The 21,958-nt window shown below is 45.5% G+C and overlaps 2 protein-coding genes across 8 annotated transcripts in view; one reads left to right on the forward strand and one right to left on the reverse strand.

Annotated features, from left to right (window-relative positions):
* Positions 1–21,958, reverse strand: part of TADA2A (transcriptional adaptor 2A) — a 556,520-nt gene that overhangs the window by 117,932 nt on the left and 416,630 nt on the right. The window lies entirely within an intron of this gene.
* The window catches only part of ACACA (acetyl-CoA carboxylase alpha), a 329,721-nt gene that overhangs the window by 44,102 nt on the left and 263,661 nt on the right, over positions 1–21,958 (forward strand). The window contains exon 1 of one of the 7 annotated variants that reach the window (XM_050764558.1): positions 9,918–10,157. The exons of 4 other annotated variants lie outside the window; for them this stretch is intronic. The gene's annotated coding sequence lies outside the window, so the exon portion shown is untranslated. Of the gene's footprint in view, positions 1–9,917; positions 10,158–21,958 lie in introns of those variants that run through there. 2 more of the 7 variants (XM_050764556.1, XM_050764557.1) reach the window with 2 other exon arrangements.

Consider the following 21,958-nt stretch of genomic DNA (forward strand, 5'->3'; position numbering starts at 1 on the left):
GGATTACAGGTGTGAACCACCGTGCCCAGCCACTGAATTTTTTTTTTTTTTTTTTTTGAGATAGAGTCTCGCTCTGTCGTCCAGGTGGAGTGCAGTGGTACAAACACGGCTTACTGTGACCTCCGTCCCCCCGGTTCAAGTAATTCTCCTTCCTCAGCCTCCCTCGTAGCTAAGACAGGGTCTCCACTCTGTTGCTCAGGGTGAGTGCAGGGGGCAGTGAATTTAGTAATGACACAATTTCTTTTTTTTTTTTTTTTGAGACGGAGTCTCACTCTGTCTTGCCTAGGCTGGAGGGCAGTGGCGCAATCTCGGTTCGCTGCAACCTCTGCCTCCCGGGTTCAAGTGATTCTCCTTTCTCAGCCTCCCAAGTAACTGGGACTATAGTTGTGTGCCACTACACCCGGCTAATTTTGCATTTTTAGTAGAGATGGGGTTTCACATGTTGGCCAGGCTCATCTTGAACTCCTGTCCTCAGGTGATCCACCCACCTCGGCCACTCATAGTGTTGGGATTACAGGCGTGAGCCACCGCGCATGGCAATCACAATTTCTGAATCAAGTAAGGATCCATACGCACTCTGTTCTGCATTGAGCACTAATAGGAAATGAAAGAACAGGAGCATGGAGAGAAAGGGGAAAGTAATATTTTCTGTGTGCCTACTATCTTCCAAGCTGTGTGCCAGAAGCTTCACATTTTGGTCACATCATTTAATTCAAAACACCACCTTAGAAGGTAGGCTTTATATCCTGAATATAAGATAGATATATATAACATAGATAAGGAAACTGAGGCTCAGAAAGGGGTCACTTCCTCAAGGCCACAGAGCTAATTAGTGACAGAGTCAGGATTTAAAGCATGGTCTGTCTGATTAAAGAGCTCAAGCTGTTTACAATACAGAGCACAGAGAAGGTAGAGTTGCTGCCGCCCTTGAGACTGACACTGCCAATACCAAGAATCAGTTCTTCTCAGTTTTGCTTGCCTCTATTCACCCCCAAAACTATGTTATTCAACTGATTATGACCATCTTGTTCATTGATTGAAGCTACATTTCCTTTTCATGGATTTTTTTGTTGTCTTTAGTCTTTCTTCCTTTTTTTTTCTTTTTCCATTCAGAAAATTGGGCACATCAGCACAATAGGTCCACTGATAAACAAGACGTGCGTTGGAAAATAACTTTCTACCTGCAGGTCTAGGAGTTAACCAGGGTGAGATTTTTTTTTTTTTTCTTTTGAGACGGAGTCTTGCTGTCACCCAGGCTGGAGTGCAGTGGCACAATCTCGGCTCACTGCAACCTCCACCTCCTGGATTCAATGAATTCTCCTGCCTCAGCCTCCCAAGTAGCTGGGATTACAGGCATCTGTCACCACACCCAGGTAATTTTTGTATTTTTAGTAGATGCAGGGTTTCTCTATGTTGGTCATGCTGGTCTCAAACTCCTGACCTCAGGTAATCCTACTGCCTTGGCCTCCCAAAGTGCTGGGATTACAGACGTGAGCCACCACGTCTGGCCCAGAGGTGAGATTTTTAAAAAGACGTGACATTCATATGTTTATTGTGGCACTCTTCACAATAGCAAAGACTTGGAACCAACCCAAATGTCCATCAGTGATAGACTGGATTAAGGAAATGTGGCACATATACACCATGGAATACTATGCAGCCATAAAAAGGATGAGTTCATGTTCTTTGTAGGAACATGGATGAACCTGGAAACCATCATTCTGAGCAAACTATCGCAAGGACAGTAAACCAAACACCACATGTTCTCATTCATAGGTGGGAACTGAACAATGAGAAAGACACAGGATGGGGAACACACCGGGGCCTGTCATGGAGTAGGGGGAGAGAGGAGGGATAGCATTAGGAGATATACCTAATGTAAATGACGAGTTAATGGGTGCAGCACACCAACATGGCACATGTATACATGTGTAACAAACCTGCACGTGGTGCACATGTACCCTAGAACTTAAAGTATAATAATAATAAAAAAAGATGTGACATTGTGAAATCTTCTGCCCTAAGATATGACATACAGGAAAATTTTAATACAGAAGGTATTAAAAGGATAAAAAGAAATTGAATGATGGCTCAATTTTTCTTGACGATAAAGGCTCTACAAAAGTATTAATGTTATATTTTATTATGTATTGTGTTTCATATATAATAAAAAAAATAGAGAGTGAAGGTAGAAGACAGTGAAGTAAATATGTAGCAGGAAAAACCTGAACCTGATATAGGAATAATAGAGACACTAGGGAAGTCTAAAGAGAAGGTAGGGACAGGGGCAGGAAATAAACTTGCCAGGAGCATCTTCATGGCTTTAGAGGAAAGTGAAGTCAGGGATGGCTAGGCTATAAAGCTGTTCAACATAAAATGTCAGAATCCTATGATTGGGCAAGACCCAAACAAGTCATCTTGTCCATTTTGCTGTCTTTAAAGAGCCCTTTAAAATTTCTCCAGGCATTTTAGTTGTGGTGTGTAGGACTTAGAAAGGGATTTTTAAAAACATATATATTGGAGGCATCATGGAGGAAGAAGCTAAGATTTGGTAACTGGTTGAAGTATAGAGACTGGAAGTGTTTGCTATTGGATAAGGAAGGAGTGAGAGCAGAAATGCCACGTGAAAACCCTGTGTCCATGTGAAAACATTGTGGGGAGTCTCTACTATTCACGCTGTCCTTCATTGTGCAATTCTACCTTTCATCATTAGGACCAGACTTATAAAGTGGCCTCCCTGAGGACATTTTCTGACCTTATGTTATGAAGTTCCTTCAGGCTCTTAATTCTGGATAAACTGGAGTGATTAACAAGAGCAAAGAGACATAGTATTCAGATAAGGACTTTGGGTCTTATTTTTCCTTTATATCACAACTGGAGCCACAATTGTGGGCAAGGCACTGACTTTCTTGATGAATTCTGTCCATCCTAAAGCAGCTTTGCCTCTCAGAGAGGCTTTGCCTCTCAGAGACAACGTGAAGACGGATAAGCAAGCACCAGGAGCAGAGTGGCCTCTCAGGTACAAAGCTAATCTTTATTTCAGTCAATGAAGTGCTTACTAATAGAAATACCTAGTCCTACTCAAAGAGCTATAAAAGGGGGTAGCAAACTATACGAGATGGTCTCTGCCTTCAGGATTTAACTGGAGAGCTAAAACCAGTATGCAGACAAAAAATTATATCCTAATTAAATTCTGAACTGTGGGCCAGGCACAGTGGCTCCCACCTGTAATCCCAGCATTTTGGGAGGCAGAAGTGGGAGGATCATTTGAGGTCAGGCGTTTGAGACCAGCCTGGCCAACATAGTGAGACTTTGTCTACCAGAAATACAAAAATTGGCTGGGCATGGTGGCGCACACCTGTAATTCCAGCTACTCAGGAGGCTGAGGCAGGAGAATCACTTGAACCCAAGAGGTGGAGGTTGCAGTGAGCAGACAACGTGCCACTGAACTCCAGCCTGGAAGACAGAGCGAGACTCTGTCTCAAAAAAAAAAAAAAAAAAAAAAAATTCTGGCTGGGCACCGTGGCTCACACCTGTAATCCCAGCACTTTGGGAGGCGGAGGTGGGCAGATCACGAGGTCAGGAGATCGAGACCATCCTGGCTAACACGATGAAACCCCATCTCTACTAAAAATACAAAAAATTAGCCGGGCATGGTGGCGGGCACCTGTAGTCCCAGCTACTCAGGAGGCTGAGGCTGGAGAATGGCATGAACCCGGGAGGTGGAGCTTGCAGTGAGCCGATATCGCGCCACTGCACTCCAGCCTGTGTGACAGAGCAAGACTCCGTCTCAAAAAAAAAAAAAAAAAAAATTCTGAACTGTGTGATATGACCATATTGCCACAAGAATTCAGAGGAGAGAGAGATCAGTGAAAGCTGGAGAAGTAAGATAAATCTTGGAGAAAATGGGACTTCTAAGGACTAGAAAGATTCAGAAAAACAGGAGAAAAGTTGGATAAGTCTGCCACCATAAACAAAGGTATAAGGATAAGAATAAGCACGGCAATTGCCAGAAGCCAGATTAAAATATAACTATTGGTGGTCAGTAGGAAATAATAACCCAATAATTCCATTATCCTCTGTCCTGAAGACTGATCACTGATCTTGTTATCTATAGAATTTGGATTCATGGTGAGATAGCCCCAGGACAGGGGGCTCTTCATGGTTCTATTTTCTTTTCTTTTCTTTTCTTTCTTTCTTTCTTTTTTTTTTTGAAACGGAGTCTTTCTCTGTCTCCCAGGCTGGAGTGCAGTGGTGCTGTTAGCTCACAGCAACCTCTGCCTCTTGGGTTCAAGCGATTCTCCTGCCTCAGCCTCCTAAGTAGCTGGGATTATAGATGCCCACCACCATGCCAGGCTGATTTTTGTATTTTTAGTAGACACGGGTTTTTGCCATGTTGGCCAGCCTGGTCTCGAACTCCTGACCTCAGGTGATCCACCCGTCTCAGCCTCCCAAAGTGCTAGGATTACAGTCGTGAGCCACCATGCCTGGCCTCTTTTCTTTTTTTTGAGATGGAGTCTTGCTTTGTTGCCCAGGCTGGAGTACAGTGGCGCAATCTCGGCTCACTGCAACCTCTGTCTCCTGGGTTCAAGTGATTCTCCTGTCTCAGTCTCCCAAGTAGCTGGGACTACAGGCACATACCACCATACCCAGCAATATTTTTATTTTTAATTTTTTTTATTTTTGACAGAGTCTCTCTCTGTCACCCAGGCTGGAATGCAGTGACATGAGCTCAGCTCACTGAAACCTCTGCCTCCTGGGTTCAAACAATTCTCCTGCCTCAGCCTTCCAAGTAGCTGGGATTATAGGCACCTGCCACCACATCCTGCTATTTTTTTGTATTTTTAGTACAGACGGGGTTTCGCCATATTGGCCAGGCTAGTCTTGAATTCCTGACCTCAGGTGATCCACCCACCTCAGCCTCCCAAAGTGCTGGATTTACAGGCATGAGCCACCGTGCCCTGCCGCAAATTTTGTATTTTTAGTAGAGACAGGGTTTCACTATGTTGGCCAGGCTGGTCTAGAACGCCTGACCTCAGGTGATCCACCCGCCTTGCGCTCCCAAAGTGCTGGGATTATAGGCGTGAGCCGCTGTGCCCAACCCATGGTTCTATTTTCTATTAAGGCACTTTCTTTCCTCCCTTGATTCAACTCAAGTCTGACTTGAGAGACTTTCTTGTCCTAAGAGTGACAGGTATTGAAGGCCTTGTTGTTCAACAGCAACTCTGGCAGCAAAGAGGGGAACAATAATGATAAATCTTAAATGACTGTTCTCAAACTTCAGGGTGATTAATTATTAGGGATGCTTTAAAAAAAGAAAAAGTCGGCCGGGTCCAGTGGCTCATGCCTGTAATCCCAACACTTTGGGAGACCAGGGTGGATCACAAGGTCAGGAGTTCATGATCAGTCTGACCAACATGGTGAAGCCTCGTCTCTACTAAAAATACAAAAATTAGCTGGGCATGGTGGCCTGCACCAGTAATCCCAGCTACTTGGGTTGGGAGGCTGAGGCAGAAGAATTGCTTGAACCCAGGAGGTGGAAGTTGCAGTGATCCGAGATTGTGCCACTGCACTCCAGCCTGGGTGACAGAGTGAGACTCCGTTTCGGGGGAAAAAAAAAAAAAAAAAAAAAAAAAAAAAAGAAAAAGAGAAAAAGTCAACCAGGTGTGGTGACATCTCCCTGTAGTCCCAGCTACTTGAGAGGCTGAGGTGGCAGGATCACTTGAGCCCAGGAGTTGAGGCTGCAGTGAGTCATAATTGTGCTGTTGCACAAAAAAAAAAAAAAAAAAGGGCTGGGAATCTGCATTTTTAACAAGCACCCTAGTGTTTGTTTCTTTTTTTTTTTTTTTTTTTTTTTTTTTTTTTTTGAGACGGAGTCTCACGCTGTCGCCCAGGCTGGAGTGCAGTGGCGCGATCTCGGCTCACTGCAAGCTCCGCCTCCCAGGTTCCCGCCATTCTCCTGCCCAGCCTCCTGAGTAGCTGGGACTACAGGCGCCCCGCCCACCGCGCCCGGCTAATTTTTTGTGTTTTTAGTAGAGACGGGGTTTCACTGTGGTCTCGATCTCCTGACCTTGTGATCCGCCCGCCTCGGCCTCCCAAAGTGCTGGGATTACAGGCTTGAGCCACCGCGCCCGGCCGTGTTTGTTTCTTAAGGTGATCAGTGGGACATACTTTGAGAAACGATGCCCTAATCTAAATATTTGACCTAAAAATGCCAAATGAAGCTGCCTGGACAGTGGCGCATATAATATTTATATATATCTGGGTTTATCAATTTTTGAGAATTTATCTTTTCTCATCTATGGCTATTACAAATTCATATGGCTATCTTCTAAAGAGTGTGACACAGACACTCTGTTTTAATGTGTTAGTTTTGTCTCTTAAATAGACTATACTCACCTCGAAGACAGGGACCTCTCATACTTTCCTGACTTTACCCACAGGAAGATAAGAAAGCAATTTTAAGGTTGGAAGGTAGCTGGGCTGCTCAGGATGAATCCCTAATACCTTTACATCACCTTGAAAACCCTGGAAGTCATATATTTGGGATTTTGTATTCGTTTTCTAGGGTTGCTATAACAAAGTACCACAGACTGGTGGCTTAAACAACAGAAATGCATTTCCTCACAGTTCTGAAGGCTAGAAGTCCAAGATTAAGGTGTCAGCAGTTAGTTTTTTTCTGGTATTTTCTCCTTGGCTTGAAGATGGCCATGGACGCCCTATGTCTTCATAGGATCTTCCCTCTGTGTGTGTGTCTGTTTCCTCATCACCTTGTCTTATAAGGACGCCAGTCATACTGGATTAGGGCCCACCCATATGACCTCATTTTAATTTAATTACTTCTGTAAAGACTTTGTCTCCAAATATACTCACATTCTGAGGTACTAGGGGTTAGGACTTCAACATATGAATTTTGGGATACAGTTCAGCCCATAACAGACCTCTAGTGTCAGCTTCTAGAAACGTACCACTCATCCTTCTCTTCCATTTGTTAGTCTCATATGGTAAGTTCTCTCCACCCTTTGGTTCTCCTCCCCCACCTCTTACAGACATAATAGCTTGTGTAGCAAGAACTCATGGAGCAGCTCTAAAGAACCTACAGTAGGGATGGGCAGGTTGTGGCATGCACCAAACACCATAACACTCAGGGGTTGCTGAAATTCCAGTTGTACTGTCTTAAAGACACAGCTCTCTGCTCATTCTCTGCCCAGCTGTCTTAGCATTTGGTGATAACAATTAGATTATTAGATCCTCTGTAAGTGACCTTGGTATCATAACTCATCCTTCCTTAATTTTTTTTTTTCACTGTAGCTTTTATTAGGCCTTTCTTTGGCTAGTTCTTTAGAAAGCTCAATTATTTAAAATAGAAAGCTCAATTATTTAAAATAATCAGTGAGGTCAAAAGCAGGACATGCAAGGGCTGGCTGAAATTTCACGTAAGGACAGTTTTTGAGGGTAAATCCCTGGTTTTGTAGAGCTTCTAAAGCTGGTAAACAGCAACACCATTAAGAATCCTAGGGAGAGGCCGGGCGCGGTGGCTCAAGCCTGTAATCCCAGCACTTTGGGAGGCCGAGACGGGCGGATCACGAGGTCAGGAGATCGAGACCATCCTGGCTAACACGGTGAAACCCCGTCTCTACTAAAAAAATACCAAAAACTAGCCGGGCGAGGTGACGGGCGCCTGTAGTCCCAGCTACTTGGGAGGCTGAGGCAGGAGAATGGCGTAAACCCGGGAGGCGGAGCTTGCAGTGAGCTGAGATCCGGCCACTGTACTCCAGCCGCGGCGACAGAGCAAGACTCCGTCTTTAGGGAGACTTGGCATGGTGGCTCACGCCTGTAATCCCAGCACTTTGGGAGGCCAAGGCAGGCGGATCACGAGGTCAAGAGATGGAGACCATCCTGGCCAACAAGGTGAAACCCCGTCTCTACTAAAAATACAAAAATTAGCTGGACTTGGTGGTGTGTGCCTGGAGTCCCAGCTGTTCGGGAGGCTGAGGCAGGAGAATCACTTGAACCTGGGAGGCGGAGGTTGCAGTGAGCTGAGATTGCACCACTGCACTCCAACCTGGGAAACAGAGCGAGACTCCATCTCAAAAATAAAAAATAAAAAAGAATCCTGAGGAAAGAATTCCTATTATTTAATAAGATCTAGGAAAGGTAAAACAACAATAAGACACAACCTCATTGTTTTTAGTTCTTTCCAAAGTCACTCCCTTCACGTCAGCTTCAGAGACTGCTGTTATGGAAAGGCAAGGCTTCCCTCTTCCCAGGCCATGTTTTTCGGTCAGTCAAATCAAACATCTTACTAAGCCAGGAAGTCTTGCTCAATTATCTTTTTCCCCCCTACCTTTGTCCAACTGATAGATATCTCAGTGATACAATTATTGTGAAATATGAATCACTGTTCTGTAAAGTCCACATCTTCTTTCCTATGTTCTGTGCTTCCAATCCCTGTCATTTAATTAATTGATTTATTTAGAGATGGGGTCTTTTTACGTTGCCAGTGCTGGGGTGCAGTGGCTATTCACAGGCGCAGGCACAGCACACTACATATAGCCTTGAACTCCTTGCCTCAAGCCATCCACCCACCTCAGCCTTCTGAGGAGGTGGGACTATAGTCCAGGTACATACCACCGTGCTTGACCCTATTATTTTAAAAATGGGTTGATAAATTCTTGGGGAAGCTCCACCTAGTGGGATTATGAGGGCTCCTGGATGAATATTGTTCCCTGTTGGACCAATCTTTTCCTCTTCCTGCCTCAGCTTCCGCCAATAACTTCTTACCTGGGGCATGTATTTCTATCCTATTCACGTTTTACCCTCTGGCATAGAGCTTGTTCTCACTTAACTGTCATCCTCTGCGCTTCTGGCCTTCCTCACAAGTTTGTAAGCATTAAGAAGTTGCTGTGCATGCTTCATTAAATTCTTCCTTGGATGGGTTGAGTTCACCCTGTTCTTCTCAAGCGCAATTTTCCCCAAGTTTCTTCCCTAAGCAATGTTTGTATTGTGTTGGGACCCCTTCCAGTTATTATTAATTTTCAACACACAGCTACCATGAAAATCTTGCTATGAAGTAACTGGCGAAACTACAGACACGGATTGGCTTCCTCTCAAAGGCCCGGCGTGCCCACAGTGGAGGACGGAAAGCATTCTCCAATCCGAAAAGTCTGGAACGCTTTGGCAACTACTTTGCTCAGGGCAGGCAGAAGACGGTGGTTCTTTGGTACACTCCCCTTCTTACCGAGCTTCGTTTACTGAAGCTTCTCCTCAACACGCCAGGATCCAGCATGTGTAACACCTTTCGAGTCGGCTGTCTTGGGGTTGAGGAGCGAAACGGGGGGCTGGTTATGGACTTCCAGCATGGGGTTACTTAGCCCGCCCAGGCTTGCAAACCAGCTAGCGTGATGAGAACAGGTGGTGGACGCGATTGCCCACTTCTTGTTAATGTGTTAGGATTCAACAGACAATTAAACGGGCCCGAACGCCGCCTGCCCCACTCAGCCCGCCTTAATGCTGGGTTCCCTTTCCCCCCGCTACAGGCCGGCTAGTCCCGGTCCCTCACTTGGGACGCCTCTGTCCCTGGTGCGAGGCGCATGCTGGACCGCTTCCCCTACTCCCCTCTCCGCCAGGAGGAGGAGCCGAGGGGCTGGCCCCGCACCCGGCTGTGGCAGAAGGGGCCGCGAAGGCCGCGCCACGGGCGCCACGACTGCCCAGGGCCCGCCCGCTGCCCGCCCGCTGCCCGCCCGCCCTCTAGCCGCTCAGCCCCGAATGGCAGATCCGCGCTCGGACCATCGGCATCGCCTCACATCGCCCCGCCCCGCGCCGCCCTCCCATTGGCTGCTGCTGAGCCCTGGGGCCCGCGCCTCGCCCCCCGGCGGCCCTGGCCGCGCCGCAGCCCGGAGCGGGGTCAGAGGTGAACGGCCTGGAGTAACCCCGGACGTAGTCACCTCCTGGGGCTCGCCGGCTGAGGTGGGAGGCAGGGGCGGGGCGGGGGCGGGTCAGGTCCCCTGAAGCCCCGCCCCTTCTCCGTGTGCGGGGCCGGCCTGGTGCTGCGCGCCTGTCAGCCATCGCCTGAGCCGCCGACTTCTCCTCCCGCCCAGCAGTGTCTCCACGCAGGGGCTCCGGAACCGCCCGACCGCACACGTTGCTACCCTGAGGTGAGGTGAGGGCCGGCCCAGAACCTGTGACCGGGGGCCTGGAGAAGCTGGGGCCAAGGGAGGGGCGGCGTTAAGCATGGGGCCGCCTCCCATCCTCCGCCCGCCCGCACGCGGCCTGGGCTCCACACCATCCAGACCCGGTGCCGGGCAGCTTAACCCTTCCCGCGGCTCTGAGGCCTTGAGGTCCCCTCCTTAGAGACATGGAGAGGTCTGGGGTCTCGGGAGGTGGGAGCTCAGATCCCGGAACTGGGAGGCGTACAATTCAGGGCCCCTCTAGAAAGGGGCTGGGGTTTCTGCCTGGAGCTCGCCCCCCACCCCTCCTGCCCAGCTCCAGCGTGGTGTGATTCCTTCCAGACCCCTGTCCAATCCGATTCTGGGCTCGGGAGAGAGAGAAGACCACGTGGGAAGGGGGCGTTGCGGGTTGGGTCTGATTGCATTGAAAGTCCTCTCTCTCTTGCAGGATGAGGTGTGGGGTGCAGACCTCACTTGCTCTCTCCGTGCCTTTGTATCGTGGCGAAAGCCAGGGCCAGGCAGGTTGTCCCTGCCAGTTCCTGTTCCCAGGATTTTATTACGTTATCTGTGAGGGACGTAGTAAATGTACATGCCTTTTGTTACTCTCTCCTTGTTTGCCATGCTGATCAAGGGAAGTTACTGGAAACAGGACGTAGGAAGCTGATGTGAAGCTAATGATTTCACAGGAAAATGTGTGTGAAGGCCCTACCCGGATCGGGGCCAACATTAGTTTGGATTTGGAAGTGGGAGAGTGGACACTAATGGACACTTGAAATCAGCTCTAAAAATCAGGGACTTAGTGTAGGCCTTGTGGGTTTTATAGAGGCATTTAAGAATATAACTGCTCAGGAGAAATACTTTAATTTCAGATATTTTTGTTTGGGGATTTAAGACTGGAATAAAAAAAGACCCTAGGCCTTCCTAATTCCGTTTCTACTTTAGCGATGTTTCAGTAATTTCCTAATGTGTGGATAAACCTAATAACCACATCTTCAGTCTCAGAAGTTTATTTCCTTGAATTTTCTCTCTCTTTCCATTCATTTTTTCCCTCCCAATTCGGTAGTATAGATTGAGAAGTATGCTTTCTTTGGTTACATGGTCTCTTCTCCCTCAGCAGGGAGGAATACTCATATTTTTCCATTCTTGAGGGGAAAGCCCTGGATGTCTGTGATGAGAAGGATTTCTGTGCTGCTTATTTGATTGGCACTTTTCAGAAAAGCATTGTGGCCTAATAGAGCAAGACCACCGTTTACCTATCCAGATAGATGCCTGCTTGCTATAAATAGCAAGTTTCTTCCCACTTCTCTTGCCTCAGTTTCTTCATTTCTCAATAAAACTGAATGCATAACAGGAGGACTGATGTAAACCCAAGAATATTAAACATTTTAAAGTGGGCATATGAAAGATGCCAAAGGTAAAGTATTAATTTATGAAGCCATCTGTGTTTACTAGTGTTGTAGAATTTTGTTATTTTGTTTGTTTGAGATGGAGTCTTGCTCTGTTGCCCAGACTGGAGTTTCTATGGTGTGATCTCGGCTCACTGCAACGTTGTCTCCTAGTTTCAAGCGATTCTCCTGCTTCAGCCTCCTGAGTAGCTGGGATTACACACGTGCGCCACTATGCCGGGCTAATTTTTGTATTTTCGGTAGAGACAGGTTTCACCATGTTGGCCAGGCTGGTCTCCAACTCTTGACCTCAGGTGATCCACCCTTCTCAGCCTCCCAAAGTGCTAGGATTATAGGCATGAGCCACCACGCTGGGCTTGTTTTGTTTTGATTTACCAGTGCATAATAGAAATACATCCAGCATAAGATTAAACTGCTTTTTAAAAAGGAAGTCTTGGGAAATGGTGGCTTTTATCTTAGTGAATTTATAGTTCAATAACTAGGTAATGATGAAGACCTGGCATTGTGAAAGCCAGCCTCGGAGAACAATCTCTCATCTGATGTTGACCTCTCTAAAGTGCTGTAAGCAGGTTCAGGTGTACATCACTACGTAACACTATTTCCTTTGCCCTCAGTGATTGGGAAAATTTTTATACCTGTCATGTGGACTGGTTTAACAGGTCTAGGGCTAGTGTATTTCTTTTTTAAAATCTTTTCTTCCTTCATTTGGATGGCTAATATCCTAATAGTCTTAGTTTGGGAAAGAAGTGAATTAAAATAGAAACTGTGGAATAATACATTAGAAATTAGTATTTTCAATTGTGGGAGGAGAGGAGAATCCTTTTGTAATTCAGAAAAGAAAGTTATGTCATTATCTAACATGTTCTTAAAGATTAGTAATTATAAGAGCTGCCGGGCATGGTGGCTCACGCCTGTAATCCCAGCACTTTGGGAGGCCGAGGTGGGCGGATCACGAGGTCAGGAGATTGAGACCATCCTGGCTAACACAGTGAAACCCCGTCTCTACTAAAAATGCAAAAAATTAGCCCGGCATGGTGGCGGGCGCCTGCAGTCCCAGCTACTCCGGATGGGGATGCTGAGGCAGGAGAATGGCGTGAGCCCGGGAGGCGGAGCTTACAGTGAGCCAAGACTGCGCCACTGCACTCCAGCCTGGGTGACACAGCGAGACTCCGTCTCAAAAAATAAAATAAAATAAAGTAAATTCTAGGAGCTATGTGTCAAGCATCTTTCCAAACCCATAAAACAGTAAGATTACAACAAAGCGAATAAACACTAGAAACTCATTGGCTAAAAAAATTCCTATTAACTATTGAGGTAATTACCATTAATCTACTTTAACAGATTATTAACTGTTTTTTTTTTTGTTTATTTCAATTTAATTTAATTTTATTATTTTTTGGAGTCGGAGTCTCGCCCTTTTGCTCAGGCTGGAGTGCAGTGGCACAATCTCGGCTCACTGCAACCTCCACCTCTCAGGTTCTAGCAATCCTGCCTCAGCCCCCTGAGTAGCTGGGACTACGAGGTGCGTGCTACTATGCCCGGCTAATTTTTTGTATTTTTAGTAGAGATGGGGTTTCGTCATGTTGGCCGGGCTGGTCATAAACTCCTGACCTCAGGTGATCTGCCCACCTCAGCCTCATAAAGTGTTGGAATTACAGGTGTGAGCCACCGCATTCGGCCTCAATTTTATTTTATTTGTTTATTTATTTATTTGAGACAGGAGTTTCGCTCTCGTTGCCCAGGCTGCAGTGCAATGGTGCGATCTCTGCTCACCGCAACCTCCACCTCCCGGGTTCAAGCGATTCTCCTGCCTCAGCCTCCTGAGTAGCTGGGATTACAGGCATGTGCCACCATGCCTGGCTAATTTTTTTGTATTTTTAGTAGAGACGGAATTTCTCCATGTTGGCCAGGCAGGTCTTGGACTCCTCACCTTGTAATCCACCCGCCTCGGCCTCCCAAAATGCTGGGATTACAGGTGTGAGCCACCACGCCTGGCCACTTTATTTTTTATGTATTTATTTATTTTTTTGGAGATGGAGTCTCACTTTGTCGCCAAGGCTGGAGTGCAGTGGCGTGATCTCAGCTCACTGCAACCTCCGCCACCCAGGTTCAAGCAGTTCTCCTGCCTCAGCCTCCCAAGTAGCTGGGATTAGAGGCGCATGCCACCATGTCCGGCTCATTTTTGTATATTAATAGAGATGGGGTTTCACCATGTTGGCCAGGTTGTTCTCTAACTGACATTAGGTAATCTGCCCGCCTTGGCCTCCCAAAGTGCTGGGATTACAGGCATGAGTCACTGCACCTGGCCTTCATTTTAAAATGTTTTTTATTTTTTATTTTTTTAGAGATTCTCTCGCTGTGTCACCCAGGCTGGATGGAGTACAGTGATGTGATCATTGCTCACTGCAGCCTCGACCTCAGCTCAAGCATTCCTCCCACCTTACCTTCCGGAGTAGCTGGGACTGCAAGTATATACCACAGTGCCCAGCTAATTTTTAAATTTTTTTGTGAGATGGAGTGGAGGTCTCACTTTATTGCCCAGACTGGTCTCAAACCCCTGGCTTCAAGTGATCCTCCCACTTCAGCTTCTCAAAGTGTTGGGATTTTAGGTGTGAGCCATTGCACTCAGCCTATTTCTTTAGTTTTAAAAAACTGTAATGAGTACTGTATTCACTTGAATCTAATGGACTATTTGAAGGTGATATTAAACAGGTAGGAAACTATGACAAATAGTGTCATAAGGATGTTGCACTTACACAGAGTGTAAATCTGATTGATAAGGCATTAATTCTTATGAGTTTAGCTGGTCAATCTTAGTTAAGTGTGCTCTAATGATACAGTTCTCTTACTAATTTGTTACTTTTTCAAGCTACCATTGGGCTGTCTAGTCTCAGGATGTTTAAGGAGGCAAGTGAAAAGTGGCTTCAACAGGGGCTATTCAGTGCCCTACCTAAAGGTTGGTGGCCCCAATTGGTCTTGCCTTCCAATGGTGTTGAGACTTAGACTCATTCCATCCTTTTAGCATGACATACTCATGCTGTTTTATACAAAGAACCACAATAACGTTTACTATTCCATGACATCAGGACTGGAAATTGCATGGCAGTACTATTTATGGAATGGTTATTTCAGATAGAATAAAGTTGTATAAATTATTTTCTTTGTTTTAAGGCAGGATCTCTCTCTGTCATCCAGCCTGGAGTGCAGTGCTGCAAACATGGCTCACTACAACCTTGACTTCCTGGACTCAAGTGATCCTCCCACTTCAGCCTCCTGAGTAGCTGGGATCACAGGCACATGTCACCATACCTAGCTAATTTTTTAATTTTCTGTAGAGATGAGGTCTCACTGTAATGCTCAGGCTGGTTTCGAACTCCTAGGCTCAAGCAATCCTTCTGCCTTGGTCTCTCAGAGTTTTGGGATTATAGGCATGAGCCACCATGCCCAGCAAAGTTTGAAAATTCCGAATGAACTCATGGAGTTTGAAAAAACAGACTCAGTTTTGGGGAATTTTTCTCAAAAAATACAAGGCCTCATTTATGAATATTTGGTTATCCCTTCTGATAGAACTAGAGTATAATACTCATTAATGACATTCCTATAAAATTATCTTCTTTTTTTTTTAGATGGAGTCTAGCTCTGTTGCCTAAGCTGGAGTGCAGTGACGTGATCTCAGCTCACTGCAACCTCCTTCTCCTGGGTTCAAGTGATTCTCCTGCCTCAGCCTCCCTATTAGCTGGGATTACAGGCGCACACCACCATGCCTGGCTAATTTTTGTATTTTTAGTAGACAGGGCTTCACCCTGTTGGTCAGGAGTCTTGAACTCCTGACCTCAAGTGATCCGCCAGCCTTGGCCTCCCAAAGTGCTGGGATTACGGTTGTGAGCCACTGTGCCCAGCCTGTCTTCTGTTTTTATAAACAGATTTCAAATCTGTTCTTAGTTGTGTGTATATATTTTACACACATGCCAAGATGAAGAATAGTAGGTTGATAGGAGCTTGATTAGTTTTTAAGTTTATCAGGAGTAATATCAGTAGATTAGCAGCAAGAAGATGAATCGCTGGGTCCTGTTTTATGCTTTAGCATTTAGAGGTATTCCTGGCCCTGGCAAAGCAAGCTGTTTGATTTTACTTTGATTCTACCTCAAAATTCAATAACTTAATAGAACATTTAGTACTGGAAAGTGCCTAAGGGATTTTCTTTTCCAGTTTTCCACTTAATATGAGAGATATTTTATCTGATGTACATTTGAAAGTTTCCAACTATAGGCACATCTGGCATAAGGCATCATGGGGCAACTGATTTTTGGGAGTTCTTCATAATTTTCAACTTAAAACTGGCTCCTGAAGACTGCATAGGATATTGTAACTACAAAGGAATTAGGAATTTTTGCCTTAACCTGTAAATGTCACCAGCATAGATCTCTGTTAGGTAATATAAAGTATAATGCCTTAACATATCCATAGGACTTGGAGGCAAAAAAATTCAGCAGTATTTCTTTAAGGAAGAAATTCCTTTCTTTCTTTTCCTTTTTTTTTTTTTAATAGGGTCTCATTCTGTCACCCTGGCTCGAGTGCGCTAGCATAATAATGGGTCACTGCAGCCTCAACCTCCTAGGCTCAAGTGATCCACTCACCTCAGCCTCCCAAGTATTCGGGACTACAGACACACACCACCATACCTGGCTATTTTTTTGTTTTTTGTTTTTTAATTTTGGTAGAGACGGGGTTGTGTCATGTTGCCCAGGCTGGTCTCAAACTCCTGGGCTCAAGCGATCTTCCCGCCTCAGGCTTCCAAAGTGTTGAGATTGTACAGCCGTGAGCCAGTTCTTTTCCTTGAGACTCTGGTTTTCTTTAAATGCAGATCTATGAAATGAAATTATGAGCATAAATTGATTTCATCCTAGAACTTTCTGAATTCACAAAATGGCATTTTACCTGGAGGCCTCTAAATGTTTCTAGAGGATAATGTTTGAAATAGTGACTTAGTTTATGTCTGCTAGTTTTGTAACTCAAATATTCGTTGCAGCCTGGCCAGATGCGGTGGCTCATGCCTGTAATAGCACTTTGGGAGGCTGAGGTGGGCGAATCACGAGGTCAGGAGATCGAGACCATCCTGGCTAACACAGTGAAACCCCGTCTCTACTAAAAGACATACAAAACATTAGCCGAGTGTGGTGGTGGGCGCCTGTAGTCCCAGCTACTCAGGAGGCTGAGGCAGGAGAATGGCATGAACCCAGGAGGCGGAGCTTGCAGTGAGCCAAGATCGCGCCACTGCACTCCAGCCTGGGTGACAGATCCAGACTCCATCTCAAAAAAAACCCAAAAAACCAAAAAAAAACATGCAGCCTTTGAAAGCCTAGTGTTTACATGGCATTGTGAGGCATTGAGGGTGGTGGATCTAAATCAATTAGAAGAGGCTGGGCATGGTGGCTCACATCTATAACTCTGGCACTTTGGGAGGCCAAGATGGGAGGATTGCTTGAGGCCAGCAGTACAAGACCAGCCTTGTTAACATAGCAAGACCTCCATTTCTCTCTTTTTTGTTGTTTTTGGAAGGGAGAATAACTTCCCCAGCCTCATCTAGGAGATAACCCAGAGTCAATTACATAGTAACACATGTTAAAGAAATAAGTGAATAACATTTCAGTTATCTGGCTAAATACTCTGACAGATACGAGATAAGGGATCAGAGTAGCATGAAATTAATTGAGGAAAGCTTTTTATTAAACTTATTTAAAATCTTCAGTTGACAATATATTCATGTGGTTCAACATTTTGTTTTATTTGTTTGTTTTTTTGAGACAAGAGTCTCACTGTGTCACCCCAGATTGGAATGCAGTGGCAGGATCTTGACTCTGCAACCTCTGCCTCCTGGGTTCAAGCAATTATCGTGCCTCAGCCTCCCGAGTAACTGGGATTACAGGCGTGTGCCACCATGCCCAGCTAATTTTTTATATTTTTAGTAGAGACGGGGTTTCACTATGTTGGCCAGGCTGGTCTTGAACCCCTGACATCAGGTGATCCTCCCGTCTCGGCTTCCCAAAGTGCTGGGATTACAGGCATGAGCCACCGTGCCCAACCTGGTTCACCATTTTATTTTATATTTTATTTTATTTATTTTATATTTTATTTTATTTTGAGACAGAGTCTTGCTTTGTTGCCCAGGTTGGAGTGCAGTGGTGTGATCTGAGTGCACTGCAATCTCCACCTCCCAGGTTCAAGCAATTCTCCTGCCTCAGGTTCCTGAGTAGCTGCGACTACAGGCACACTCCACCACCCCTCTAATTTTTGTATTTTTAGTAGAGACAGGGTTTTACCATGTTGGCCCGGCTGGTCCAAAACTCCTGACCTCAGGTGATCCGCCCACCTTGGCCTCCCAAAGTGTTGGGATTACAGGTGTGGGCCACTGCACCTGGCCTGGTTCAGTATTTTAAAAGCACAAAAGGGGGCCGGGCGTGGTGGCTCATGCCTGTAATCCCAGTTTCACCGTGTTGGCCAGGCTGGTCTTGAACACCTGACCTCAGGTGATCCGCCCACCTTGTCCTCCCAAAGTGTTGGGATTACAGGCGTGAGCCACTGCGCCTGGCTGTTATTATTTCTTATTTCTTTTTAATAATTATCAGATATTTTAACTTATGTTAATGTTATTAATTTATTAATAACTTCTGAGATTTTATGCATTTTCAAGCAAATATATATATTCTCTCCCTCCCCTCCAACTATTTGTTATACAAAACTTTTTTTTTTGAGATGGAGTTTCACTCTTGTTGCCCAGGCTGGAGTGCAATGGTGTGATCTCGGCTCACCTCAACATCTGCCTTCCAGGTTCAAGTGATTCTCCTGCCTCAGCCTCCCCAGTAGCTGGGATTATGGGCATGCGCCACCTCGCCCGGTTAATTTTGTATTTTTAGTAGAGACAGGTTTCTCCATGTTGGTCAGGCTGGTCTCAGACTCCTGATCTCAGGTGATTTACCTGCCTCGGCCTCCCAAAGTGCTAGGATTATAGGCACGAGCCACCACACCCAGCTCGAAACACGTTTTTTGGTTTGTTCATTGTTTTGTTTTCGAGACAGGGTCTTGCTCTTTTGCCCATGCTGGAATGCAGTGGTACAGTCACGGATCACTGCAGCCTCAACCTCCTGGGCTTAGGCGATCTTCCCACCTAAGGATCCCAAGTAGCTGGGACTACAGGCATGCGCCACCACACCCAGCTAATTTTTTTTTTTTTTTTTTGAGATACGGGCTCACTATGTTGCCTAGGCTAGAGTACAGTGGTGCAGTTATGGCTCACTGCAGACTCGACCTCCTGAAATCAAGCAGTCCTCCCATATCAGCCTTCTGTGTAGCTGGGACCATAGGCATGTGCCACCATGCTCAGCTAATTTTTAATTTTTTAATTTTTTATAGAGACGGAGTCTCACTTTGTTGTCCAGGCTGGTCTTGAACTCCTGAGCAATCCTAATGCCTCAGCCTCCCAAAGTGTCAGGATTAGAGGCATGAGCCACTGTGCCTGGCCTGTTGTATACTTCTATTGCATCACATCCAGAGGTATATGAAGTCAGTTTGTCCTAATATTGGTGATATTTAGTTTGAATACTTAGTTAAGATGGTACCTGTCAGATTTCTCCATTGTAAAAATACCTTTTCCCTTTTGTAATTAATATGTAAGAATATGGCCAGGTGCAGTGGCTCACGCCTGTAATCCCAGCACTTTGGGAGGCTGAGGCAGGCGGATCACTTGAGGTCAGAAGTTCAAGACCAGCCTGGCCAACATGGTGAAATCCCGTCTCTATTGAAAATACAAAAAAAACTAGCTGGATGAGGTGGTGGGTGCCTGTAATCCCAGCTACTTGGGAGGCTGAGGCAGAAGAATTGTTTGAACCTGGGAGGCAGAGGTTGCAGTGAGCTGAGATCGGGCCATTGCACTCCAGCCTGGGCAACAGAGTGAGACTGTCTCAAAAAAAAAAAACAAAATATATATATATACACACACGCACACACACGTGAGAGAGACATATATGTAGGATATATCTTATATATGTATATGTGTAAAATATATATGTAAGATATGTGTATAATATATATGTTTTATATATATGTAAGAATATGTTGTTTTCACTGAGCATGGTGGCTCATGCCTGTAATCCCAGCACTCTGGGAGGCCGAGGCAGATGGGTTGCTTGAGGACAGGAGTTTGAGACCAGCCTGGCCAATGTGGCAAAACCTCATCTCTACTAAAAATACAAAAATTAGCCAGGTGTTGGGGCACACACCTGTAATCCCAGTTACTTGGGAGGCTGAGGCACGATAATTGCTTGAGTCTGGGAGGTGGAGGTTGCAGTGAGCCGAGATCACGCCACTGCACTCCCATCTGGGCAACAGAGCGAGACTCCATCTCAAAAAAAAAAAAAACTAAATAATAATAATAATAAAAAGAATATGTTGTTTTCTGAGAACCCTTATCCAATGGTTTTAACATATATTTACGATATTTGCCAATATCAATTATTGCATTGGTGTTTGTAAAATGAATTATGTTTTCTAATTGCATTATTCTCAGAGGTAATTATTTTGAGATTTTGCTGTCTGAAAATATGTCCTGTCCTCACAATTGATCAGCAACCTATTGTGTCTAAAATTCTACATTGAAAATAATTTTCCTTCAGAATTTTGAAGGCATTGTTTAATAACTTTCAAGCGTCTGTTGTTATTTCTGATAAGTCTGAAAGGCATTCAAATTCTTGATCATTTGTATGTGAACTTTTTTCTCTCCGGAAGCTTGTAGGATCTTTTCTTGTGTTCAGTTTCTGAAATTTCAGTGATGTGCCTTGGTGTCCGTTTTTATTCATTATGGTAGGCACTTGTTGGGCCTTTGAAATCCGTCAATGACCATGGCAATCTGGCATGATTACCAGATTAAAATTTTTGCCCTATGTTTTGTTCTTGCTTTTGGGAGCTTCCGTTGGACCTTCTGAACAGGTTCTCTAATTTTTTCTCTCCTGTTGTTCATCACTTTGAATCCTTTTTTTTTGAGAGACGGAGTCTCACTCTGTGGCCCAGGTTGGAGTGCGGTGGTATGATCTCCGCTCACTGCAACCTCTGCCTCCCAGGTTCAAGCAGTTCTCCTGCTTCAGCCTCCCAAGTAGCTGGGATTACACGTGTGCAGCACCACACCCAGCTAATTTTTGCATTTTTAGTATGGTTGGGGTTTCACCCTATTGGCCAGGCTGATCTTGAACTCCTGACCTCAGGTTATCTGCCTGCCTTGGCCTCCCAAAGTACTGGGATTACAGGCATGAGCCACCACACCTGGCCTTCTTTGACTTTCTATTCTGATTTGTGAAAGCTTTTCTTCAATCTTCTGAGTTTTCTTCTTCTGAGTTTTTTCGTTGCTGTGATCATATTTTTAGCTTTTCAAAATTCTTTCTTGTTAAATTTTATGTGTATATATATATATATATAAATAGGGATGGCATTATGCTTTATTGCTCAGGCTGGTCTGGAACTCCTGGACTTAAGTGGCCCTCTTGCCTCAGCCTCCCAAAGTGTTGGGATTACAGGTGGGAGCCCCTGCACCTGGCCTAAAACAGTTATTTTAAAAATATTTCAGCTGGGCGCGGTAGCTCAAGCCTGTAATCCCAGCACTTTGGGAGGCCGAGACGGGCGGATCACGAGGTCAGGAGATCGAGACCATCCTGGCTAACACAGTGAAACCCCATCTCTACTAAAAAAATACAAACAAACTAGCCAGGTGAGGTGCGGGCGCCTGTAGTCCCAGCTACTCGGGAGGCTGAGGCAGGAGAATGGTGTAAACCCAGGAGGCGGAGCTTGCAGTGAGCTGAGATCCAGCCACTGCACTCCAGCCTGTGCGACAGAGCGAGACTCCGTCTCAAAAAAAAAAAAAAAAAAAAAAATTTCAGACTAGCTGTGGTGACTCACACCTGCAGTCCTAACATTTTGGGAAGCTGAGGCTGGAGAATCGCTTGAGCAGGAGGTTGAGATCAGCCTGGGCAACATGACAAAATCCCATCTCCACAGAAATTACAAGAAAGCTAGCTGGGTGTGGTGGTGTGCACCTAGTCCCAGCTACTCAGGAGGCTGAGGTAGGAGGATCACTTGAGCCCGTGTATTAGTCTGTTTTCACACTGCTGATCAAGACGTACTTGAGACTGGACAATTTACAAAATAAAGAGGTTTAATGGACTTACTGTGCTATATGGCCAGGGAGCCCTCACAATCATGGTGGCAGGCAAGGAGGAGCACGTCATGTCTTACATGGATGGAAGCAGGCAAAGAGAGAGCTTGTGCAGGGAAACTCCCGTTTTTAAAACCATCAGAGGGCCGGGCGCGGTGGCTCAAGCCTGTAATCCCAGCACTTTG

Source organism: Macaca thibetana, chromosome 16 (assembly GCF_024542745.1).
Source record: "Macaca thibetana thibetana isolate TM-01 chromosome 16, ASM2454274v1, whole genome shotgun sequence".
Taxonomy (NCBI): Eukaryota; Metazoa; Chordata; class Mammalia; order Primates; family Cercopithecidae; genus Macaca; species Macaca thibetana.